The sequence below is a fragment of the Barbus barbus genome (genome assembly GCF_936440315.1).
Source record: "Barbus barbus genome assembly, chromosome: 27".
Lineage (NCBI taxonomy): Eukaryota > Metazoa > Chordata > Actinopteri > Cypriniformes > Cyprinidae > Barbus > Barbus barbus.
In genome coordinates, this window is record NC_136755.1 from 12,282,218 (window position 1) to 12,296,564 (window position 14,347).

Consider the following 14,347-nt stretch of genomic DNA (forward strand, 5'->3'; position numbering starts at 1 on the left):
ACCATTCAAATGCTAAAAGGGACGAATGTATTGACAGATATATTCTATTCTGACTTATATTCTATTTCTATTATATTTTAAAACCAAACCAACCATCTACAAGGTGACTATCACAATATAACGAACTTTGATTTGAAGCAAAAAATTGATGAAGGTATAAGACTGTATTTTAATGAGGGAAAGAGCTACAATCCCATGAAGAACTACGGATGGCATAATCAAAATAAAAATGAATAAATGTAAAACTATTGATTTAAAGATGTTGATTGTATATAGAAGCAATATATTTTATTATAGTTATGCCATTTGCAGTGCTTCATATAGAATGTGTGGTTTCATGGAGAAAACAAATGCGATTTTTACTACTTGGATCCCAGTTGTTGCACTCTAGACCTTTTTGAAATGATATATTTAATGATTTTATTATTATACCTTGCATTATTATTATCCCTACATTCATAAACATTATTTTTATTTTCAAGAAAACTTAAGGAGATTTTTTAGTTTTCTCAAAATGTTTTTATTAGTTTATACAACAAAAAGTCGAGAAAACTCAAAAATCTCCTGAAGCTGGTTGCTTTAAACTTTTACGTTTTCTCAACTTTTGATTTTTTACAGTGAAACAAAATTGAAATGTAACCCTCAATATTTTGCATATTCTTACTTTAGTCTTTAGCTGTGTAAATACAGCTATAAGCAGTCTGTGTAAAGACCAGTTATCCAATGATAAACTATCTGACTACTGAAAATTAAACTGAATATGGTGCTTATTAAAAATGATCTAAGCTCTCTGTATCCTGCTACATGAGGCGTCCTATGAATGCATACACAATGATTGGCAGGGAGTGTGCACCTCAAAGCATTTTTATTCACTGTACCAATATTTATTCTGTATTTATTCTGACTGCAGCCTGCTGTTCAGTTTTGTTTTTGCTTTAGTGGGGACAGTTGTTATATTATAGGATACATAATTCAGGGATCTCTGTCAATTAATAAGGATATTTGTGAGTGCTATTTCATTAAAAATCACTCATACAGAACCTATAAATATCTGATAGTTAGAACCTTCTTCTGGTTTCCTTGGTAACACTAAACAATAATTTAAAAAGTAACAGAAATGAATACTGTTGCTTTTGTCTAATGAAATGACAAATATGATGGAGATGTTTGTGAAGGACATTAAAGGTAAGAGTGTAGTTGTATTGCAGCTGTTATGTGTTTAGATCCAGGTTTGCTTTGTTATGGCCTTCAGTAAGAGGTTATGCCTCCAAGCTTTTTGAAAATGACTATTGGGACTATTATGTATAATTTAACTCCCAATGGAGTTGCATCCTGTACACTCATTCCGCATTTTTCTTCTCTTTCTGCCTTTCTCCTGCCACTTCATTAAACGGATGACTTATTCTTTTCATTTGTTACACACTGTATTCATTTTAAGTCTTTTTGTACTTCTGCTTTCATTCCAAATTTCCATAGAATTTGAATAATTTACACCATTTGTGTCTAAGCCGATGTTTTCATATGCTCCAGTTGCAGTGCAATTCATTTCTTAAACACCTGGATATCACAAACAATTACCTCAATGGCAACATCATTTAATTTGATTTATTTATGGACAATTGCCTTCTCGTCTTAAACTAGAGCTTGACATCTACAGTCATCTTTCATAGGATCCATATCATAGGAAACACTGCCATTACGGACACTGATGCCAGACGATCTACGAGGGAAGGTAGCTTTGGGGTAACAGAGAATGTTGCCTATTCTAGACACAAAGACTCTTGATGTGAATTGATTTGATTATTTGCACTAATGCCTTGGGTACATCTGTATGGAAGATGCCTGCTTTTCCTCACAAAGTCACAGAAGCACAACTGAGAATCAAACAGATTGAATATTGCGTCCTTTATTTATAGTTTGTCATTGAGGTATTCATTGAAGTACTAAGGTTGAATTATGTTACAAATTTAAAGGGGCCATAACAAGCGTGACCATTTTACACACTATTTTTGACACTTAGAATGAAATAAACTACATCTGTAAGGCTTTAATTTAAACACCCTTGAGAACATGAGAACGTACACTACAGTTCAAAAGTTTAGGGACAGTATTTATATTTTAAATAAATGCTGTTCTTTTCAACTTTCTTTCATCAAGGAATCTAGAGTAACAGCTGCTGAAAATTAAGCTTAATTTGCTATCACAGGAATAAATTACATTTTAAGACATATTAAAATAGAAAAACATTGCTTTGAACTGTAATATTATTTTACAAAATTACTGTTTTACTGTATGTTTTTGATCAGATAAATGCTGCCTTGGGTCCATTATAGCATGTACTGTCCTTTCTCTGTCGGAAAAAAGACGTCACGGGTGCTTTTCAAAAGGCACATCTTTGTACCTAAAGGGTCCATATTGCTACCTTTAAGGTACATATTAGGTACAAAAAGTGTACCTTTTGGAAAGGTACCATCTCAGTGACAGCTTTTGTACCTTTTTTTTCTGAGTGTGTTCAAAGACAGCCTCTTTGCAACCGCATTTTACTCCTTTTGTTAATTATTAGTTTAGGATTAATATCTATCATACTTCATCCTTATTACCTCACCAATTCAGAAATAGCTGTTTTTACAGTCTAGTGTTAGTAAAATACTCTTTTTGGATTGAGGAGAAAGTGTTCTTGAAGTTACAGTTTTATTTCCAAAGTCGAGGAACAATTCAATTTCTCACAGTTTGACCCCTTTAAGCAGGACAAAATTGGTTTGTTAGGGTGAAGCTTTGATAGTTGTGTTGTTGTTGGAGTCTTTCTTTGTATTTCATCAGATTTATTGATTTACAGTGCAACTCATATCCTTTCATACCATTTCAACTTGTAGAAAGGAAATTGTCTATGGCAAGTAATCACAGAGACTGAGGGACAATCAGTTTTGGGAAAGGCATATATTTTCAATGTATCTACAGACTTGTTAAAGGTCAAAGCGAATTAAACCCATTTTTCACCATTTTTGTGATCTTTCAAAAATGTTTGACCTTTCGGTTTAAATGCTGATTTTTTTCTTTTGTCACAGATTATTTGTCAACGTCTGTTAGTGTTCAAGGACAACTATAAACCATAAAGTTTATTTGAAAACAGTTCTGCGAGGTTGCCGTCCAAAACCATGGAGAGACCTGGTGTTAAGCCCAGCTGCTCTAAGAACCTTCCAAGGCTATGCACTGTCAACCTCAGGTTCTGCACTGGAATTAACCACCTTTCCAGAGACCTTCAAAGTCTGGGACTAAATGCTTATTTTATCCAATCTGTAACGGCGACGAAAGTGGTTTGTGGGATTAAAAGATACAAGTGCTCAGGCTGTCTTTGCTACTACAATGAGCTTGAGCAGCTGATGACACACATAGAGCAGGGCTGGAGAGAAGGCTACAGCTGTAGAGTGTTCTACAGTAAGCTTAAGGACATGAAGGACTGCAGGGAGTTACTGGCTGCATATAAAGAAGAAGAAGCTGCAGCTTCAGAAAGCGACCCTCAGCTCGGTGCCTCCTCGACTCTGAGGCAGAGCAGTAGAGATGAGAAGCTGGACATGGTCCTCAGGTGGCTGCAGGAGTGCATGTCAAGTTGCTGGCAATGATTTAATTAAAACATTTATGGCTGCATTTGTTGCAGTTTAGATTTTCAGAAGAAATTTTGTGGAATGTCTTGATTTTTTCAATACAGTGACAATGAGGGACAGTGGCTGTGAAACTCCAAAAAGAAGGGAGTGAATTCTTCCTTTTATTTATGTAATAATTATTATATAATAACGATAAGCATAAAGGACTCTTCAGAATAGGCAGTTCAGATTTCTGAATGAAACCCTTAATCAAGTTGCAAGGTTGCATCAAAACCAATAAATTTCCATCACCACTTTATGTACTGTGATGCTGCATCAAAATGTAAAATTATTCAGAGACAATTACTTGCAGTGTAAACAATATTGCAGTTTCCTATTTAGGATGAGTCTGAGAAGAGGAGAAATCTATCCATGATGACAGGGTGATGAGCAGATTCAGAACACATCACACTTACATGGCAAAGTATGGAATCTGCTCATCTTGCCATTCCATACTTTGGAAGTCGTGGCCTAATGGTTAGAGAGTCGGACTTGTAATCCAAAGGTTGCAGGTTCGAGTCTCGGGCCGGCAGGGATTGTAGGTGGGGGGAGTGAATGTCCAGCGCTCTCTCCACCCTCAATACCACGACTGAGGTGCCCTTGAGCAAGGCACCGAACCCCCAACTGCTCCCCGGGCGCTGCAGCATAAAATGGCTGCCCACTGCTCCGGGTGTGTGTTCACGGTGTGTGTGTGTTCACTGCCGTGTGTGTGCACGTTGGATGGGTTAAATGCAGAGCACGAATTCCGAGTATGGGTCACCATACTTGGCTGAATGTCACTTCACTTCACTGTCACTTCACTACAATCACTCATACATGGGGAAAGGGCAAAAGAAAGTTGATAGATGAAACCATCAGGAAAACCAGAGAATGCAGTTATGGAAAAAGTAATTTAACCACCTGAGTAAAACCATCAGCGCCGTTTATAACGGGGTCTATAACTTGTACTAATAACCTCGTTTAAATGTACAATACTTGCAATGCGTTTGGTCGTGACGAGTGTCCGGAATGCAGTCTCAGATGAAAGTCTTAATGGTTTCAAGGTTTTGGATTCCCAATCACGTTCTTCCGGGTTGAAGAGTGTTGAATTCCAAAGATGTTCTGAGGTAGAAATGTTCTTCCAGGTAGAGAGTGGAAAAAGAGCTAAGAAAGAGATCTGCTGAGGTCCGAGGAGCTTTGGTTGAATGGAAAGACAAGGCCGCAAGGCCTGGCACAAAACTTAAGTGTTCAGAAGAGTTTTAGCTCACCTCTTCCTCATCCTCTTAGGATCTAACAGAAGTGCAGACTGCCCGAGCATCACTTACGTGAGAGCTTTATCTGCTATAGAGGTCACACCTCTGGGGAGTCAAAGAGCCTATGGTGACTTGAACTTTTGGAGGGAAAGTTTACGACAAGTTGTCTCCATGCATTGTAATTTGCATATGAACTGGATTGGAAGTTGATATAAACTATTAAAAATTCTTAGAACACTTATATGTTGCATAAGTATCGCAATATAATATACACTCTCAATTAGATCATCCGAAGATGAATTGATAGAGACCAAACATAGTATAAGAGAGTTAATATTAACTAGTGTTCTATCATAAGCATGCATAAAACAGGATACAATGCACAAGAACATATACTGTACAAGAACAGTAATAATATACACAACGACCTAAAGATTTGTGTGTTCATTCAAAGAAAGGTTTTTCTATTAATTAATTAGAGAAGAGTCCATTTTTATGGCATAATGTCTCTTTTTCCTAAGGGGACGGAAGTGAATGTTGCTCTGCCCGCATTCCTTTGAGCAATAAAACTAGTGTTATCAGATGGGTTGTCATGGAACCGGGGGCCTGCAGTCATTGACAGACAGACTTGAACCCAGTATGTGTATTGGGTGGGGGGTCTGTGACTGTTTGTTAATCTAATAACTATTTGATTTATTAAATCAAATGCAAAATTGTGTGTCTGATTGGTCCAAATGCTACATATCAAATTTTTCCATCCATCTGTCATTAGATCAAATTTTCCCATCCATCCATCCATTGAGATTTATCTCCATTGACACAGTTAATGTCTTTAGTGTTTTGGTGTTTTGAAAGGGAGACAGTTGCCTGCATCAAACAAGACACAGGAGATCAAATATATTTGTGATGTGTGAGGCAAAGTAAGAGGAGTATCCTCTGACAGTTTTTATTTTGTGGTGGGAGACTGAAGCGTAAGTGCTTTGAAAGCTGTTTTACAAAGAATTCATGTGTCACTCATAACTTGCACATGACAGCCACCTAAAATATTTGAAGAGATCCACTGCTGACAGGCATGGTGGCATCACTGTAAAGCCCTCATCTATTTTTCCATCAGGAGTACAATCTCTTTGTAGTCAGATAGCATAAATTACATATTCTCTCTTTTGAAAATGTCAAGGATTCCTCAAATTCCAGGGGAGATACTGCTGAGACATTTGCATGTGCGCTAAACCCAATGTTTAGGTATCACTGCTACAGGGCATCCTGTCATTCTTTGACAGGACGGCTGGTGTTTCCTGCCACAATAGATTGGTTGGCTGTCTCTGCAGTAAGCGAGTGGGCTGTGAAGAGATTGTGTGCAGGGGGTGCCGGTGTCTTGCCAAGACACCGACCTTTTCAAAGAGACAATCGATGAGGCCCAGCACCGGGGCTCCGGAACATTCACGCCTGTCAGGTGGGTGGGAGGAAGTTCATACAGACAGGGGTGGCGTGCTAATTGTTCGGGGTTGCTGGTGCCCCCACTGTTTTGGTGCAGGTGGTGAGGGTCTGTGTCCCTGTGGTGTCCACACCAGCCTTAGGGGGGCTACAATTTCACACTGAAGGTTTGCCAAAGCATGCTTATCTCCATATGAGACCACACCTACAACTGACACTCTATTAGCATCGTAGCCATGTGCCACTTCTAGAACAGATGATTAAACTGTAGATTGAATAAGATTTCTGTACAAAATAGAAGTGGAAAACTCACTGTTGCTGTGCTGGAGTGTAAGTGGGTGGTTGCTAGGTGGCTGCTAATAGGATACTTACTAACTCAAGTCTGAAAAAGCTGCATCCAAAAGCACATACTGTCTCATAGGTAATACATTTTAATTAAAACTTACTTTGTGACTATTAAAAAAAGTACAGTCTGAGTACGAATATGGAAATTTGTACGTTCTTCATCCACCATGTTGTCACTGCCATGTGACTCACCAGTATCAGCATCACAAATCCTTTCTCGTGGCCTCAGGGGATAGTAAAGTGTCCATCAGTTGCACACTTCAGAATCTTGCTGGAAGTAGTGGGTCATCATTTTCTGACATACTACTCGCATCACATACTGTTTTTCGCTTACTATATAGAAAGGAGGTAAGCATGTTTGGACACAGGGTCTATGATATTCTGGTGTCTATATGGCTTGGGTTTCTCCTTCAGTGAAATGCCTGTTCACACCAAGACAAATATTCAGTGTGATATATATTTTAATTTGAATGAATGGTTGTTAATGTGTCTGTTCAGATCAATACAAACATTTGCATTGCATCAATACAATGGATTTTTTGGTTTACGCGAGGTGTTTTAAAATCTTTTTTCCCATTGCATTACAAAGACAATTTGCCAACTGATAAGATTGGGCTGTTACTTGTGTAAAATATGAATATATGAAAGTATTTTGCTACACACACACACACACATATATATATGTATATATATATATATATATATATATATATATATATATATATATATATATATATATATATACACACACAAACATATATACAGTGCTCTCCAAAAGTTTTGGAACAGTGAGGCCAATTCCTTTATTTTTGTTGTAGACTGAAAACATTTGGATTTGACATCAAAAGATGAATATGAGATGAGAGATTAACATTTCATCTTTTATTTACAGGTACTTTCATCTGGATCTGATACACAATTAGAAGATAGCACCTTTTGTTTGAACCCACCCATTCTTCATGTCACCAAAAGTATTGGAACAGACAGAATTAACATAGATTAAAGTGAAAAAGACTTAATATTTATTTGCAAATCCTTTCCTTTCAATAACTGCATCAAGCCTGTGACCCATTGACATCACCAAACTTTTGCATTCTTCTTTTGCGATGCTTTTCCAGGCTTTCACCACAGCCTCTTTCAGTTTTGGGGGGTTATTCCCTTCAGTCTCTTCTTTAGCAGTGTAGTGCCTAGTAGACCAGGACACACACAAAATAATTTCAAGACAGCACATTCCTTAGCAGGAGTTAAGACTTCCACTCCCAGCATCTCCTTTCCCTCTTATCTGCCTCCCCCATCCAACAATTCACCGTCTGCTCACATTTATCACACGTTTCACACAACACCCTTTCTGATTTTTGCTTCCCTATTCAACTGATTCCTTTACTACATTTAATCTTGTGACACTCAGTGTTCCCTCTTTTGGAAAATCATGAAACATGATTAATTTCCCCATATCATGCATGCATTTCTGGCCATATAATTTTTTCATTTGACAAAATACCGGTGTATCATATTTAGCTAGCTTGCTCTGGGACTTCCCCATATTGGCTGTTTCCCCTCTGTAGGCTTCTTTTCGGCGCCTATAATCTGTTAGACGTCTCCGAACAGATCCGACCTTTCACCCAAAGTCGGACGGGCAGAGCGCTCCCTGCAGCTCCGATTAACCCTTCACGGTTTCAATTTCCCCTCTTAGAAATATGTTAACTGCGTTGCGCGTGATCTCAATTTCTTCCATCGAAATCTACGGATATCGTGATCTCAATTTCCCGATCACGCCTCGTTGCCCAGTTTCAATTTCTTTTGGAAAACCTCTTAACTGTGCTCCACGTAATCTCAATCTTCTTTCAAGACTTCTTGATCACAGACTTCCACAGAGCCAGTCCCACCAATATGGTTTATCCCTTTGTCTTAATTCCAATTCAAATCAAAAACCCAAATTCTTTAGAAAATTTAGATTTGTCTCTTACCTGAGAGTCCTGTTGCCACCTGGGTTCGTTTACAGATTCCAGTGGTGTTCCCGGCGGTCGGTCCCTGTCGTCCCTTCAAACCTATAACCTATTATGGTTAGGGCTGGACTCTAAGTCCAGGATATACGGCCACCGTCCGCTCTCAGGTCCAGAAGACACATCCAAGGAATCCCAACTTCTGACACCAAATTGTTGTGGCAATTTTAACTGACTTCCATCAGCATAAGAGACAAATTCACTCTTAGTCTTTTAAAGGTTTTATTCTTTGCAAAGAAGGTCAACAGTTATACAGACACACAAGTTGCTGCAGAGTGCGACAAACGGGGAGGGTGCTCCTCCACGTTATATCCACACTCTAGGCACTCAAGCTTACAAGCTCGCAGCTGTACTTTTCCATTCTTGGTGAGAAAACAAATAACATTCCACTATATTATGCAGTAAAAACATATTCCCCTTAGATTTAGGGCCCAAGTAACCTTTTAGGTCACAAACATACATCTCCCCTGTCTCCAATGGTCTGGATCTCCTTCCAATATTCTCTTATGGACCCCCCTGTTATCCATACATGTTAGGCCAGAGCCCCAGACCCACAGCCATACCAAAAAAAGGTTTTATACTACATATTCCCATAAACACATGAAAATTGACATAAAATGAATTTTCTTCAACAGTGAAAATGGACTTTTTTCTGTGTTAGTGGCCGATGCTCTTGGATCAAACACTGTACTGTTGCTCTTGTGCCCGGGTCCTCTTTGGTATGTAAATTAATCTTCTGCGGCTTTCTTCATTCAAGCTCTAAGTGGTAATGTGGAGTCTCCATTTGAGGGAGCCTCTGGAATCAATGCAGCCATTTTCTATAACATGCTTCCAATGAGAATTCACTAAAAATGTGTTATATTATATATGCATTCTCAGCTATACTGCTAGCTTCCCTTGGGCCAAAATATAATTTGTTAAGTTTTTTTAACCTGCACGCAATATCTTTGCTTTGAAATAACTACATAATTTATCCTTCCTGAATAACTCGGAGTGCCAACCGCCACATACCTCTGTGATTCACAGATCTAAGCCATGTGAATACTAGACTCCATCTGTCAAGTTTTTCCATATCACCATAGGCTTCTGGGCTTGTGCTTTGTGGAGTCTGTATTACTGTATCTGTGATGAGGTGAGAAGGACAGTGGCAGGTTGCCTGGCAGTTGGGCTCCTTCTCCTAATGAGAAGTCTGCATCATTATCGATTGACCTGGTCACTAGATGCATGTCTCAGACTCTTAATGGGATGATGGGGTGACGTGCTGAGAGAAGGAAGAATGCGCCTTAGTCTTGTTATTTATGTATTTACTTACCTACCTACCGACCAGAAATGCCTCTTACTATGAAGTAAGTAGGTAGGTAATATCATTAATATCATTAAATAAGAATGAAAGACCAATTTATTATTATATTTTTTAAATCTGGCATGACTTTAGTCTCATTTATTTATTTATATATTTGAATATATTACATGCCTTTTACTATGAAGGCTAAATTTAAATTTGTTGCAATGCACAATTTGACACACACACACGGACATGCGCACACACACACACACACACACACACACACACACACACACACACACATATATATATATATATATATATATAATATTAAAATACTGTATATATGTGACCCTGGACCACAAACCCAGTCATAAGGGTCAATTTTTCGAAATTGAGATTTATACATGATCTGAAAGCTGAATAAATAAGCTTTCAATTGATGAATGGTTTGTTAGGATTGGGCAATATTTGGCCAATATACAACTCTGAGGGTGCAAAAAAATCGAAATATTGAGAAAATCGCCTCAGAATCAGTCAGTTGTCCAAATGAAGTTCTTAGCTATACAGTTTACATATCAAAAATTAAGTTTTGATATATTTACAGTAGGAAATTTACAAAATATCTTCATGGAACATGATCTTTACTTAATGTCCTAATGATTTTTGGCATAAAAGAAAAATCGATAATTTTGACCCATACAATGTATTTCTGGCTATTGCTACAAATATACTGCAGCGACTTAAGACTGTTTTTTGGTTCAGGGTCACATATACATAATTTATATATTATGTATATAACATTATTATATAATGTTATCACTTTGTCGTTGCTAAATCACTTCTGATTACTCCATCTATAATGCATGCCATTAGGGGTATTCCAGTATTTCTATTAATGTACAACAGAAAAGGAGATCTTAATGCACTTTCTGTCTGGGTCTGCTCCACTCCGCCAACACATCAGCACTCCATCACCAATCCATACTACTAAGTGTTTCAAATTGTCATTAGCCTTGTCTGTCTATGAAATTTCATTCCAGCCATTTAAGTCAGATGCCCTTTCTGGAACAAACACTCCTTCTCCTTGGATTCAACTCATTCCATAATTAATGTTTCTGGTCGTGGATCAAAGTGTAAAGGGAAGGACATCTATGGTGCGTGTGTGGAAGTCTTCCTTGGAGAGAGAACTACATAAAAGTGCCGCACAGCTGGCCATGGAGCAGCAAATCATGGTGGTGCTTTTCATTGGTCTACTCCAGAAGTTGAGTTGTTTCAAACAAGCTGTGATTTAGCAGAGGTCTAAGAGTTATTTACCTGCCTTCCCACGCTGCAACTCCCCCTTGTGTTTCAGCCTTTGTTAATTCCACACATGACTTGTTTCAATAGCAGCTTGTTTGCAGAGATGGCAGAAAATAAATCTGCTCAAATTGAGAGCTGTAAGGTAAACAAAGTATTTGCTTGAAGGTCAAAGTTGTACCTTAAAAATGATAAAAAATGATTTATTCAGCATTTTATAAATGTGATGAAAAAGTGATATATATGATTAGTGGATATGATCCAAGGAAATGCATAGAACAGTATTCCACATTATAATAATTTCATGCTCATACAATATGAATCTGGCATCTATGCTGGTGTGACCGTGGCCCTGAGGGGATATCAGCTCCTTTGTTTCCAGCCATTGTAGTTTTTTTCTCAGACCCAGCCTGACTGATTCTGAATACAAAGAGAAAACAGCAGATCTGGAGACAGAGCCCATGATTTGCAGTGGGTTTTTGGAGTTTGTAGTTGGAGAAAGGAGATTTAAGGAGGATGACCTGAATGCCTGGAGGGCTGACAGAGAGATATGTGGCGTGGGCTGGATGGATGCAGGGTTAATTGTCCAGAACCGACAGCCACCATGAGTGACTGAAGACCACACGACTCACTCTGACATGCCATGTGAAGCTTTTGAGGCTTGTGACATCCGTGGGGTATTTCAGGAGCCTTCAAGTCAGTCACATCATAGCTGGATCTGAATCCCAACCAACCAGCTCAGACCTGCCATCATTCAGCTGGCTGGAAAAGTCTTGAAACCGAAGGATGAGACACATTCTGATTTATTTCACTGGATCTTTTTACTGGTTCGTTATTTGCTCATCCTTTTGAAGCCATACAAACATTTCGTGCAAGAGAAAGGTCAAAGTTTGGTAATTGCTAAAAATCTCCCCAAAGTTCTCAAATCTCGTTTACACTTACATCGCAGGTGTCTTACTCTTGCATTGCAGGTTTGCTTTAAACAAGTTCTTTTATCACTGAGATGGTAACTCAAATTAAATACAATGGCAAGACAACTTTAAAGCGGTCAAAAAAGTAAGCAAAAAATACATGTAGGCTGCTAATCCTTTTCTAAGTCTAAAGGCATGATGTAGTTTGGTGGGCAAAAACCTGCAAGCAAACATTTTAGCACTTCTGGTTTCACCGTACAAAAGTCAATGGGGTTTTAAATGATGTTTTAGTTAAATGCCTGAAATAAGGTCTTTGGCTCAAGATATTTTCACACTTTATTCTACAGCCTAAAATGTGATTTTTTAAAAAGCTTTTACTTCTCTTTAAAAAGGCAGTTGCTAACAAGTGGCTAAATGGGACACAGAGGAACATTAAACATAATCATGCTAAACAAGTAAACTCATCTACTCACTAATCTGCTTTCACAGCCTCATGCAGTCTCTGGCCACTTGCATAAATAATAGAAACAAAAAAAGACAAAGACAAGCATCTTGGAGTGATCAATCACAATTCTGTGCCTACTATTAGAGGAAGAAGATCAACAATGATCATGCCAATGGAAGAGGCTGTGAAATTTCCTTTTAATGATCGATGGTTGAAGGGTGAGTAAAATAATGTCACTTCATTTTACCCAGTTTTTGAAAATGATTATTATTACGTTCACAGAGCGAACCCTTTGCTGTTTGTTTACAGTGTAAACAGAAGTTACTCCCATAATTTGTGCAAAGCGTCATGGGGCGTAGGAAAAAGGTGGATTGCTCTCCTGCACACCAGCTAGCGCTTCACACTCCAATCCAGTAGGTGGCAAAAAAGCACCTTTTATTGTTGGTTTGCCAACTACCATTAACAGCAGAAGGAGCAGGTGAACATCTCTGCCAAACTCTAGGCTGAAGTGTGAATTATTTCCATTTAAAAATCTAGATTTTTATTATATTATATTTACATTTTTTATATTTCTGTAATTTATTGTTTTTTTATTATTTAATTTAATTATTTTTATTTTTATTAAAAATGTGATGCCTCGGTCAGAACAAGCGAGACAGTAGGCTATATCTATAATCATCTTATATCTATAAACAGCAGAAATAGTGTTGGCAAAGAAATGAGTGTTGTTCTTTTCTATTTTAAGCAGCACGAAACAGGGCAAGCCTTCAGCACATTCACTAATGAGCAGAGCATCTGTTTGCTCAAACACATACAGGTCGAAGGCTCAGTATGCTGAAACAGCACTGAGATACATTTACAACCTCCTCTGGCTCCCTCTGTGCATGAGTTGCTGGGAAAATGAGTTGTCTGCAAATTCATCAGCCTCAACCTGAAGTCTCAAGTTTGGACAGGATATTGCTCACATTAAGGACAGCCAAGGATCTGTCTGAGCGCAGTGGAAGAGTGGAAGTCTCTTACTGATGTTGAACCTTGCAGGTGATGGATGTGACAGTGAGTTGGACTCTACTGGAACTCTCCACAGACACTTAACCATATTGATCATGGTGTTTGTTGGGGGTTATTGCTGTACAGTCGGTGGGGAAGCAGACCTCAGGAGGTAGTCAATCTCCCTCCGACAAGACGAAGGTGGGGCCAGAAATTTGAGAGCTTTTATTTTGCTTGACAGAAGAGCCAAAGAGGATGATATAGAGACTCTACTGACACTCGCCTAGCCATGCTTTAAAATATGATAAACAACTGTGCTACAATTTACAAATTAAAAGATTGATATAAATCTGAGTAACGAAAATTCAAATGTTTCAAATAAATACTGTTCTTTTAAACTTTGTATTCATCAATTAAACTTTTCATACTTTATCTTCATCTACATGAAGATTTATTAAGGACCTTACAACACTAAAGAGTGGAATGGCTGCTGAAAATGGAAATTTGCCATTACAGAATGGCAAACTTGAAAAAAAGCTAATCATATACAGCACAAAATCTTTCAGCAGTGAATCTTAGATTATTAACATGCTAGGAAATTGTTGCACTGAAATTGTGGCTATAAATGGAGAGTGGTCTAAAAGAATTATTCTAAATCTCAATGCTAAAATGTAGAACACTCTCTTGTCTTTCCAACAATTTAATCCTTAATCTGTATATAATCTAGAGAACAGCAGGAAAAGAGTCTCAAAACAGGATAAATGA